The sequence below is a fragment of the Mus caroli genome, unplaced genomic scaffold (assembly GCF_978045245.1).
Source record: "Mus caroli unplaced genomic scaffold, Mus_caroli_1 scaffold_2, whole genome shotgun sequence".
NCBI classification, from domain to species: Eukaryota; Metazoa; Chordata; class Mammalia; order Rodentia; family Muridae; genus Mus; species Mus caroli.
This window is the reverse complement of record NW_028227257.1, coordinates 153428738-153441336: the sequence shown is the minus strand read 5'-3', so window position 1 is coordinate 153441336 and position 12599 is coordinate 153428738. Positions and strand designations below refer to the sequence as shown.

General features: G+C 46.0%; 1 long non-coding RNA gene and 1 other non-coding gene across 2 annotated transcripts; both read right to left on the bottom strand.

Annotated features, from left to right (window-relative positions):
• Positions 1–2365: 2365 nt before the first annotated feature.
• On the bottom strand, positions 2366–2491 carry LOC115030544 (U6atac minor spliceosomal RNA). Its single transcript, XR_003836126.1, has one exon. It is a non-coding gene; the product is annotated as a U6atac minor spliceosomal RNA (small nuclear RNA).
• A 4087-nt stretch (positions 2492–6578) lies between these two features.
• Positions 6579–11190, bottom strand: LOC147005956 (uncharacterized). The gene is made up of 3 exons (XR_015045393.1): positions 11119–11190; positions 7663–7764; positions 6579–6825 (listed from the first exon to the last, which is right to left on the bottom strand). It is a non-coding gene; the product is annotated as an uncharacterized LOC147005956 (long non-coding RNA).
• Between the last annotated feature and the right edge of the window lie 1409 nt (positions 11191–12599).

Genomic DNA, 12599 nt, shown 5'->3' with positions numbered 1-12599 from the left:
TCTCCACAGTACAGTGTCATGGATCCTGTGTCAGTAGCTTTAGAGTAAGTGGCTTTGGAACTGGGCACAAGCAGCTGTTCATGCAACGTTGGCCTAATGGAATGGCTTTATATGGATTTCTGCTGGGTGCCCTGTGTTCTTGGTGTATACAGGCTGTGACCTTGTCTGGGCAGACATGAACCAAAGTCTACCTACTAAGACTAGAGAACTTAAGGTCTGACCCAGGTAACAAATCCAACTTGATCAGTGAGTATCCTAAACCAGCCAGCCCAGCCCTGGAGCTCCCCAAGCCAGTGGGAGGCTCTGCTTAGCATTTTAAAAGATGTGTCCCATGTTGGTGGCACACAATTAATCCCAGGTATGGGACCCATAGATCTCTTGTCAGTTCAGGGCCAGCCTGGTCTACAGAGCTAGTTCCAGGATGGTCCAGAAATATTTGCTTTATGTATACGAGTGCTTTGTGTTTATATCCCATGTGTGTGTCTGGTGGCTGTGGAGGCCAGAAGAGGGGGTCTGATCCTTGTGATGGTTGTGAGTGGACTTGAGTTCTGGAAGAGCAGCTAGTGCTCTTGAACCTTGAGTCAGCCTCTCCCTAGCAATTGTGCAATTTTGGGGAGGAGCCTTTTATAAGTCCTGTAGCTTTCAGTTTATTGGGACTAAGTTTCTTGTTGGAGTTCATGAGCCTCCCTCCACCTTCCAAGAGAAGTGTGTTGCTCCATGGCCCAATGCCTTAAAGGTTTCCACCTTCTTTTTTGGGGAAGGACTGTACCCTTGGTTACAGCCGTGGGCCCGAGTATGACTTTCTACTTGTCTGCCTGTCAGTGGGCTCCTCTGAGGAGGGGTGCTGCCCTGACACCTTTGTGAGTGGGTCTGTTCATCCCCAGGGTGTATCAGCTTTCAAACTCCTTGGTGTTTTTTTGGGGGGGGATTGTTTTAAAATGACCTCAATTTTGCATATTTCAGAGTAAGGTACACAGAGATGACATTTCACAGCTAACATCTTGAGAAATGCTTTGAAGTATATTCCTTAAACACAAGGAAGGGACAGGTATGGCTCTAATCTCACTGTGGCAGGATTTATTTATTTAATGTACATGGTTGTGAGCTATCATGTGGTTGTTGGGAATTTGAATTCAGATGATTTCTGCTCATTCTGGTTGGCCCCCGCTCCAGCCCTGTACACTGTAGATGTCTTCTGACGCACCAGAAGAAGGCTTCTGAGCCACCATGTGGTTGCTGGGAATTGAACTCAGTACCTCTGGAAGAGCAGTCAGTGCTCTTAACTGTAGAGCCATCTCTCCAGCCCAGGATTATTATTATTTTTTTTAAAGATTTATTTGGTATATAAGTATTGAGAGTTCAAGACCAGCTGAGACCCAGTCTGATAAACAACGTTCTCTTCTCTGTTTCTCTTTGTCTCTCTTTCTTTAAATTTAAATGCATATGAGTGTGTGTGTATTATATTTGTTTTGTTTTTGAAGACAGGGTTTCTCTGTGTAGCTCTAGCTGTCCTGGAACTCACTCTGTAGATCAGGCTGGCCTCAAACTCAGAAATCCGCCTGCCTCTGCCTCCCAAGTGCTGGGATTAAAGGCGTGCATTACCACTGCTAGCCCAAGGCAACTCTTTTTTTTTTTTTTTTTTTTAAGATTTATTTTATTTATATGAGTACACTGTAGCTGTCTTCAGACACACCAGAAGAGGGCATCAGATCTCATTACAGATGGTTGTGAGCCACCACGAGGTTGCTGGGAATTGAACTCAGGACCTTTGGAAGAGCCAGTGCTCTTACCTGATGAGCCATCTCTCCAGCCCCCAAGGCAACTCTTATAAAGGGAAACATTTCACTGGGGCTGGCTTACAGTTCAGAGATTCAATCCATTATCATCATGGTGAGAAACCACTGCCCAGCGAGTGTATATATTTTTTTTACATGTGTTTCTGTTTGCGCACATGCACACAAATGTGTATACACCTCAACTCGGATCACAGTACACACATACATACACATACATACACATACACACATACCTGCTCTAGGAGAGCCCTTATGAACTCCCCGGCACAGCCACTTGTTCGTCTGGAGTAGTGCTCAGGGTCATTTGCTGTTTGAGTATTAAGCGCCTTATGTCTGTCAGGAACACCCCAATATCCGAAGTTGATGAGCAAATAGCTCTTAGTAGGTGGGAAGTTGAGCTACTGCACATGGCAGTCCTCCAAGCTTCAGAATGAAATTGCCTGTTTGAAGTAGACTACATCTGTCCCAAATACACTGGGTAAGAGAGCTGGGGATGGTGATTAGAATAAAAATGTCGAGCAAGTAATCTGTGTAGGATTGCATCCTTCAGCTTCCAAATTTACACACAAAAAAAACAGTGGTTAGATGCCACGAAGTAGGTGGCAATGCCTTAACCGTATGTGTGTTGTTAGGCCCAAGGGCCTCTTCCATCCTTGTCAAGGGGAGTGCTAACCTTCTCTCCTTTCATACAACACGGTAGTAGCGCTCTCCCGCAGAGTATTTAAAGCTCCTAATCTAGGACCTTTTAAGGTAATGGTGAATTTTGTTTAGTAGTCACAAAAACTTGTTACTGAAAAGTATTATATTTTATTTGGTTGTTTGATAATTTCAGCGCGGTTATTTAGAAGTAAAAACGGTTTATTATTTCTAACCCGACCATGCTTTAATTAATTCATAAAACTAGCCAATCACAGGCCCAAGGGAACACCGGAAGTTGTGAACGTTCTTGGGCAAAACAGATTCCCCGGAAACAAAACAGGGTAGGCGCACATCCAACCGGGACACGCTTGCAGACGGCGGGAAGTGGAAGTGGGCGGGCACGAATCAGAAGACGAGCGCCTGTTAATCCTTCCTGGATTTCCGGACGACGGGTTGTAAACGCTGAAAGTGCGGGGAGGCTGTGTACGGAGTCTGCGCATACTCCTCCGCTCCCGCCACCGTGTCTGCGCATGCGCAGCGAAGGCTGACTACACGTCAGCTGTAGCTCTGGATTCGAGAAAGGGAATAACTGTTCTACACCACGGCGGTTGTCCCTGCTTTTGTATCCACGTCCGGGGATCTTCGGTTAAGTCCATTTTATTGAAGAAGCCATCGATCTAGAACAACCTGGTAGTATCAGTCCCCTTCGTAAAACCACGGTGTGTTAAGAATGCACACGTATCTAAAGAAGGACAGGCATACTCACACCTGTACAAGTGTCATGCACATTTTTACAAACGCATGCTCTAGTGCACACGAGTGCACATATGCATACAAACAGTGAAGGAGCTGTATGTGTCGGCTGTGTTTACTTTGTGTTTTTCGGGCTGCTTGTGTTTTACAGCAGTCGGTAGTTAGCTGGGCATGTGGTTCATACCTGTACCTGGGGAGTATCTGACCAGGCAGTCAGGAAAATTGAGTAGTACTAAGCCAGCCCAGTCTAGGCGAAGGAGACGTGTCTTGGAAACAAACAGGACTTAATTTGTTAAGGCAGGTTCATGGCCAGGCACTGAAGGAGTCAAAGTGGTGCCAGGGTTATTCACCTAGATACTGTGGACGGAGTGGGCGTGCATATCACATCTGGAACGCTAGCATTATTTAGAGAAGGTCTGTAGAACTGTACATAGCCCTGGTTGTTCGGGAGAGTGCTGTGTAGACCATAGCAACTTGAACTCAGATATCTGACCGTCTCTGCCTTCCCAGTGCTGAATTAAAGGCCTGCAGTACCATATGCCATAGGCTAGCATTATTGAGTCAGGTTTTTCTATTGGGAAGTTTTAGGACAAGCTTGTTGGCCGTAGTTTGGAATCTGATCACAGATGGAAAGACAGAGCAGATTACTCTGCACATTGTCTGTATGAGAGAGCATGGGCCAGGGTCTGGGTCAGCTTTCTGGGGGTGGGAGCTGGACCTGAGGCTGGGAGCAACATTTTGGGTGATCTTGGTGTTGCCTTGAGCTGGGAGAATGAATTGGCAGCTTTGGTTTGGCACCAGCACAGCTACATCCTCTTCATGGGCTTGAAAATTCATTGCAAATAGTGGGAGGAGGGGGCAGCCGGTCCCGTAGGAACACCAGAGCAGGCCTCTTCAGCTTTAAAAATAAAACAAAGGCATGTTGTCCCCTGACAGCTTTTCAGAGTCACTTCTATCATGCAAGTCCCTGAGCTCAAACTCAGGCCATCACATCAGTCACTGCATGTCTTTACCCACTGAATCCTCTGTGGTCCTCTGTGGTTCCTACTGTCATGCCCGGCTTTGCATTTGTACTGAGAGGTACAGGTGGAGGTCCACTGCCACATTTAGAGACAAAGTGTGTCTCAGGGTAAGGAAAGGCAGCTAGAGGTGTGTCTTAGGGTCGGGACTATGCTGGGAGAGCCTACTAGGCCACAGTTCTTTCTTGGACAACCTGCAGAACCTGTGGGTACCAGGGAAGCTCTTTGTTGTTCGTTAGTAGAACATGCTTTGCTGGTGCCTCTGGGCCTTGAGCTGTGATAAACACACCTTCTGTTCCCTTGTCTATCATACTAGCACCTGCTCACAGGAAGGCCCATGGTGCTATGTCTGGTCAGCATAGGGCTTCTCTCACTGAGGTCCTTGCCATGAACCATGCCAGGCCAAATCTTCCCTGATACCTTAGGGCTTAAGGATCAGTGAGAACTTGCTGAGGCCAGCAGGCTGGGCTGGGCTGCAGTAGAACGGCTTTGTTCCGTGTGTCTAGAGTCTGGAGCATGAAGAGAAAGGAGTAGAAGCACCCCTTCTGGACTGGTGGTTATCCTTAAATGCTCCTAAGGACATCCTGAACTGCACACAGAGAAAGTTCTAGAAGCCAGAATTGTTCAGGTCACTTCACTGACCAGTTGCTAGATAGAGCACACACAGCTAAACTGGAATGTCAGATAAAACGATGAATTTTTTAAAAAGTATATGTCCCAAATATTTCGTAAGACATATTTCACTAAAACTAGCCTGTTTACTGAGAGTCACATTTAATGGGATGCCCATTAAATATTTTTTAAATACTACTTTTAAAAATGATATGCTTATGAGAATTTTGCCTGTGTATGTTTGTGTATGATGTACATGCAGAGGCCAGAAGAGGGTGTCTGATTCCTTGGAACTGGAGTTACAGTGCTTGTGGCTGCCATGTAGATCCTGGTTATTGAGCCAGTCTTTTACTGAACAACAAGTCTTCTTAATTGCTAAGCCATATATATATATATATATATATATATATATATATATATATATATGTATATATATATTTTAAACTCTTTATATACTCTATAGATATGAAGGATGCTAGCTGGGTATATACAGCAAGCATGGGTGTGTTCATTTGTCTGAATTTGCATGTAGGTGTGACGTGACTTGCACTCTCTCTTAGTTAGGGTTTTACTGCTGTGAACAGACACCATGACCAAGGCAAGTCTTATAAAAAACATTTACTTGGGGCGGGCTTACAGGTTCAGAAGTTCAGTCCATTATCATCAAGGTGAGAGCATGGCAGCATCCAGGCAGGCATGGCACAGGCAGAGCTGAGAGTTCTACGTCTTCATCTAAAGGCTGCTAGTGGAAGACTGACTTCCAGGCAACTAGGGTGAGGATCTTATACCCACACCTACAGTGACACACCTACTCCAACCAGGTCACACCTATTCCAACAAGGCCACACCTCCAAATGGTGCCACTCCCTGGTCCAAGAATATACAAACCATCATACCCTCGAAGATGGATGGTACCCTGGAACTACCAACTGAAATAAATCTTTCCTTCCTACGTTGCTTTTGGTCAAGGCGTTTTATTACAGTAATAGACATGAGATTGGGACACCACCTAAGTCCAGCTTGTGCAGGGGCATGAAGGAAAGAGAATGCAGTCACATTGTGCTAAAGAGCCCCTCCTGGGATCCCAAACTCGGAGCTCTTGGGAAGAACATGATAGAAGAACATAGAAGAGAGAGTAAGGAAAGTGGGTCTGCATGTGGTGTGTTGAGCAGGAACTTTGGTGTCGGTGTTAGCTTTTGTGTGGCATGGCTGAGCCCTGATGACCATGGTCAGGTAGAAGAGGCTCTTGTGGACCTCAGTGACTGCAGTCAGCATTCAAGTTGAGTTGTAAAGTGCTAAAGCAATCAAGAGCAGATGAGAAAAAGAAAGACAGAAAAGGGCGGGCACTAGGGTAACTCAAAAGCAAACTGGGAGGTGCCCAGTGGGCAAAGCGCTTTGCAGGTATGAGAAACGAGTTTGAATCCCTAGCACCCACATAAAAGCTAGGTCTGCGGCCTGGGTCTAAACCAGTGCTGGAGACAATGGGGGCGGGCTGATATGGACACAGGCTGGTCCCTGAAGTTCACTGGCTTGCTGAAGTAGTGACCTCCAGGTCCACTGAGCGAGCCTGTCTCAAGAAATAAAAGTGTAGAGTGATTAAGGGAGGCCTTCAATGTCAGCCACTGGGTGCTACACATACATGCACAGGCAAACATACACATAGCACACATGATTTCTTTCTTTTTTTTTTTTATCAAATATTGTTGCGCCCACCTCGGCCGGCAAGAAAGACACAACACGGTCGGATTCTTCTCAACAGCCTTTATTGCAGGAATGCCTTGATGCTGCTACAGGGATCCCAGGCACCCAGGGAGGTCTGCTTATATGCACCCCAGCACAGGGAAAGGCTTTGCGTCTTCCTGGGATAGGTTGAACCGCTGTCACCTAATTAGCATATACCCGCTCAGGAGGGGTTGGCACCAGACTCGGGCTTACGCCTGCCTGTGCAGTATTGTTGTTTATGACAATGGCACACCGGAAACTGGAGCCATCTTAGAGTTGGCTTCCTACAAAATATGATAAGGGTTCTGTTAAATTGAAGTTCTCAAGGGAAAAAAATGACAAGAAGCTGAAGTCTGTGCTTGTGAGCCTCTGGGAAGCTTAAAAATCTGAGCAATTCCTCCCCAGATGTGCAATCTCCATTGTATCCTCTTCTGTTGGAAGAATGTCTGAGGTGGGAACCACCTGTTTAGTCAGTGCCCTCTTGCAGTGAAGTGAGAGATTGAATGACCATGGCAACTCTTATGATAGAAAACACATGGCCGGGCGGTGGCACACACCTTTAATCCCAGCACTTGGGAGGCAGAGGTAGAGAATTTCTGAGTTCGAGGCCAGCCTGGTCTACAGGGTGAGTTCCAGCACAGCCAGGGCTACACAGAGAAACCCTGTCTTGAAAAAACAACAACAACAGAAAACAAATGGGGATGGAGTGATGGCTCAGTGGTTAAGAGTGCCGATTTCCTTATCAAAAGATGGCCTAGTAGGCCATCACTGGAAAGAGAGTCCCATTGGACTTTATATGCCCCAGTACAGGGGAACGCCAGGGCCAAAAAGTGGGAATGGGTGGGTAGGGGAGTGGGGGGGGGAGGGTATGGGGGACTTTTGGGATAGCATTGGAAATGTAATTGAGGAAAATACGTAATAAAAAAATATTTTTAAAAAAAGGGTGCTGATTTCCTCTAGAGGTCCTGAGTTCAAATCCCAGCAACCACATGATGGCTCACAACCATCTGTAATGGGATCTGATTCCCTCTTCTACTGTGTCTGAAGACAGCTATAGTGTACTCACACACATAAAATAAATAAATCTTTAAAAAAAAAACATGTAAGTGGGGCTGACTTACAGTTTGAGAGGGTTAGACTATTATCATCAGGGCAGGAAGCATGGTGGCACCCAGGAAGACATGGTCCTGGAGAAGTAGGTGAGAGTTCTACATCCAGATCCACTGGAAGCAGGAAGAAAAAGATATTGGCCTGTGAAGAGGTAACTTAAGGGTTCTTTGGAAAGTTAGCTGGGGCAAACACGTGAAAGAACGATTCTCTGAAGCAGACACAGGAAAGAGGATGTTCTGCTAAAGCAAGCACATGAAAGGACAAGTGATGAAGGATTCTTTGCTAACAACACACATGTACTGCTTCCGTGGAGTGGTGCTGAGGCAAGACACATGCTGAAGCAGGGCACATGGTATTTGGAGGGTATAAATAGGACTCCATGGAGTGATGGAGAGAGTTTGGCTGGCTGGTGTATTGACCATGCTCTGGACAGCTCTCTCTGTCATACCCTACTTCCCCTTGTGGGTTAAGAGTGAGTTGGTGGCAGAGTCAATGACACAGATTCTGGGAGCAGGAGGAGAAACACCGCAGCAAGCTCACTGAACGCTGCTACAAGCTCCTGTACTATCCTCCACCCACACCCCCATTGGTCCCAAGAAAGCATCTCTTCTAAACGGCAGATGCTGATTGGCTCAAGTTATTTGCTCCTGAAATCCTTGGTCTCAAGTCTTTGCTGATCTTCACTTCCCTGAGAGAGGCACAGCTAAGAACTTCTGGTGTTCCTGTTGGTCCCTCCTGCTGAGGCCTGGCTGTCTCTGCTAGGCCCTGTCACCGCTGTTGCTAACCTGACTACCGAACTGGACTGCTGGTGTATCTGTGAAGTGTTTGCGAGGGGGTCGAGCTGCCGCCGCCTGCTAACCTGTGAACTGAACTGCTGATATTCATACAACACAGATGGGAGTTGCTCAAAGAACTTTTCTAAAAGGCCCACTTTTCCCTGTATCCTTTCTTTTTTACTACCTCTGTTGGGTGGTGGGCTACAAGGGAGGTTAAAGTATTTAAGAGCCACCATTAAGAATAGAATTTGAAAGCCGGACGTGGTGGCGCACGCCTTTAATCCCAGCACTCGGGAGGCAGAGGCAGGCGGATTTCTGAGTTCGAGGCCAGCCTGGTCTACAAAGTGAGTTCCAGGACAGCCAGAGCTACACAGAGAAACCCTGTCTCGAAAAACCAAAAAAAAAAAAAAAAAAAAAAAAAGAATAGAATTTGAGGGGGGAGGGAAGAAAAAAAATAGAATTCGAAAAAAAATTAAAAGTTCTAGCCTTGGCTTGAGCTTTTGTAACCTCAAAGCCCACTCCTGAGTGGCATACTTCCTCACACCTGGCCACACCTCCCAATCCTTCTTAAGTAGTGCCATTCCCTGGTGGTCCGCAGGAGCCATTTTTATTCAAACTATCACATCTAATTCCCTGGTCTCCACAGGCTTGTAGCCATATCATAATGCAAAGAACCTCATTCAGTCTAACTTTAAAAGGCCCTTCGGCTCAAGGCTGCTTCCAAGTCCAAAGCCTCTTCTGAGACTCAAGGAAATCTCTTAATTGTTAACTCCCTGTGAAATCAAAATAAAAAACCGACCACATATTGCCTGCATGCTATGCCACAGAATATACATTACCATTACAAAAGCGAGGAAAGGGAGTGTAGTGAGGAAGTACCAGACCAAAGCAAGACCAAAACCCCACAGGGCAAACTCCAAACTCTGCAGCTCTGTGTCTGCTATCAAAGTGCTCTGCAGGTCTCCAACTCCTGTCATTGTGTTCACTGCAACACACTTCCTCTCACTTAGTTCCATGCACAGTCTGTAGCTCTCCTTGGCAGGCATCACGCACGTCTTGTATCTCCAGCATCTTGGGGTCTCCAACCAAATCCAGGCTTCACCTTCACAGTTTGATGCAATGGCCTCTTTGGGCTTCCATGCAGAGACACCCCTTACACATACTGTGCCTCAGCAGCTTTTCTTAGTAATGGAGGGAGACCACACAACTTTGTATTCTTGACTCTAAAGCCAGGACCATGGGGCTGAAGCTGCCAAGTTCTGCTGCTTCCTGAGGCTGGAATCTGGCCCCTCGTTCAGTTACATCTGCATTAGCTTTCTGGCTTCAAGGGTTCTCCCCCATTGCTTAAGCAGTCCTTTAATTCCTTTCCACAAATCAGAAGCTTAGCTGGGTGGGCCCTGCCCTGAGCTCAGCACTCCATTTATTCCATTTAACATCAGACTTTTCTTTAAATGTTTTGTCTCCTTGAGCACTGGACTTATCTCCATCACACCTTCCTGTCTTCCTCTTCTCACACGGGACATTTTGTATTTCTCTTTGTCCAGATTGCTCCTTTAATTTTAGATATGTATAAGTGATTACTAATAGTCATACCACCCGGTCACTACTAGGCTTTCTTGAAATCTCCTCTGACAACAGCATTAATCCAGAACTCTTCAGTTTAGTTTCAGCTAGAGTTTTAGGACAAGGGCAAAAAGCAGCCACACTCTGCCAAAATATCACAAGAACTGTCTCTAGGCCATTAAACAATATTCTTCTCCTCTTGAGCTAGGCCATCATAGTATGTAATATGGCTTATTCAGCCCCACTTAAAGCATTCAATTGCTTCCCTAATCCAAAGCCTCGAGTTCACATTCTGCCAACAAGAAGCATGGTCAGGTCTGTCACAGCAATATCCTGTTCTCTGGTGTCAACTTCTGTCTTAGCCTCTGTTCTGTTGCTGTAAAGAGACACCATGACCACAACATCCCCCCACCACCACACACACACACACTGTGTGTGTAGCCATGGCTGTCCTGGTACACACTCTGTAGACCAGGTTGGCTTTTTTTTAAAAAAATTTTTTTTAAAAAAAGATCTATTTATTTAACTATATGAGTACAGTGTAGCTGTCTTCAGACACACCAGAAGAGGGCATCCAAACCCATTACAGATGGTTGAGAGCCACCATGTTGTTGCTGGGAATTGAACTCAGGACCTCTGGAAGAAGAGTAGGTGCTCTTAACCACTGAGCCATGTCTCCAGCCCCAGGTTGACTTTGAACCAACAGATTTACCTGGCTCCGCCTTTCATGCGCTAGAATTAAAGGTGTGTGCCTCTACCACTTGGCCACAACAAAACTCTTATAAAGAAAATCATTTAATTGGGGCTTACTTACAGTTTCAGAAGTTTAATCCATTATTATCATGGTGGGGAGCATGGAAGCATGCAGATAGACACAGTGCTTGAGTAGTTGAGAGTTGTGTGTCCAAATATGGAGAACGAAAGCCACTGGGCCTGGCTTGGGCTTTTGAAACCTCAAGTCCCACAACCAGTGACACACTTCCTCTAACAAGGCCATACCTCCTAATCTTTTCAAACAGTGCCACTTCCTATTGTTAAGTCTCAGACCCTGGAACCATCGGCTGAGATACTTTCTTAACACATCAAAGAATCTGGCCACCAAGTTCTTCCACTACCCTCAGTTCTTACCTGTTGCTGGGTCCTCCTGTTTGGCATGCCCCACCCCTGCCCCACACTCTCCACCAGTCCGAAAGGGCCGGCTGTTTCTCTCTATACACTCCAGTCCTTTTGCTTACTTGCCCTTTTGTACTTTTGCCCTCTTGGCTGTTGCCTCTGGTTCCCCTGCTCTCCCTTCTCCCTTCCCCTTTCCCTCTGTCCACTTGCTCAGACTGGTCATGTCCTGTAAAAGGATCTCTTGTCCTCCTGTATTGTCTCTGAGGCTTGCTGCCTCAGTCTGCTAACTTTGGCCTGGTCTTGGAAGCTGCTAGCCGTCCATGCAATCTAATGTAGGTCTAGAATGTTTGCAGCCTCTGAGACTTGCTGCTGAACAAGCTCACCCTTTGTTCCCTCTAAGCTCTGGCTGCTTGGTTCAACTCAGCTGTTCTGACTCATACTCCTCTCTAAGCTGACTGACTCAATCTGGCTTTTCACTCTTGGTCTCTGACTTTTTTTGCTCTGCTTGGCCTCAAACTAACTCTGGCAATTTATTCTAATCTTCTGACTCCTTCTCATTCTCTGGCTTGTTCTCTCTTCACCCAGTAAAACTGCTTCCTCCTCTTTCACTGCCCCTTAAGTGGCTCCCCTTTCCTCTCTCTCCTCATGGGAAGTGGGAGTATCCTATTCTGTCAAATCTTTCTTTGGTTCATCATTTTGTCTGCCACTCAATTAGACATCACTTTTTTTTTAATTTTTATTTTTTATTTAAGTACATTCCGGGTAGTTATGAGCCACCATGTGGTTACGGGGATTTGAACTCAGGACCTTCAGAAGAGCAGTCAGTGCTCTTACCCACTGAGCCATCTCACCAGCCCTAGAGATCACTTAAAAAAAATTTTTTTTAACAATGTATTTACCAGCACTCAGGAGGCAGAGGCAGGCAGATTTATGAGTTCGAGGACAGCCTGGTCTACAAAGTGAGTTCCAGGGCTATACAGAGAAACCCTGTCTCGAACCCCCCACCCCCCAAAAAACCCCCAATTTATTTATTTATTTTATATATGTGAGTACACTGTACCTGTCTTCAGACACATCAGAAGAAGGCATCAGAACCCATTACAAATGGTTGTGAGCCACCATGTGGTTGAAATTTAGGATCTCTGGAAGAGCAGTCAGTGCTCTTAACCACTGAGTTATCTCTCTAGATCCTTTAAAAAAATTTTAAGTCTTATGTATTTATTTTATGTATATGAGTACACTGTAGCTGTCTTCAGACACACCAGAAGAGGGCATTGGATCCCATTACAGATGGTTTTCGGGAATTGAACTCAGGACCTCTGGGAGAACAGTCAGTGCTTTTAACAGCTGAGCCATCTCTGTGTAGTCCTGGTTGTCCTGGAACTCACCCTGTAGACCAGGCTGGGCTCAAACTCAGAAATCCGCCTGCCTCTGCCTCCGAGTGCTGGGATTAAAGGCATGCTCCACCACTGCCCGGCTCTTTCTTTCTTTTTAAA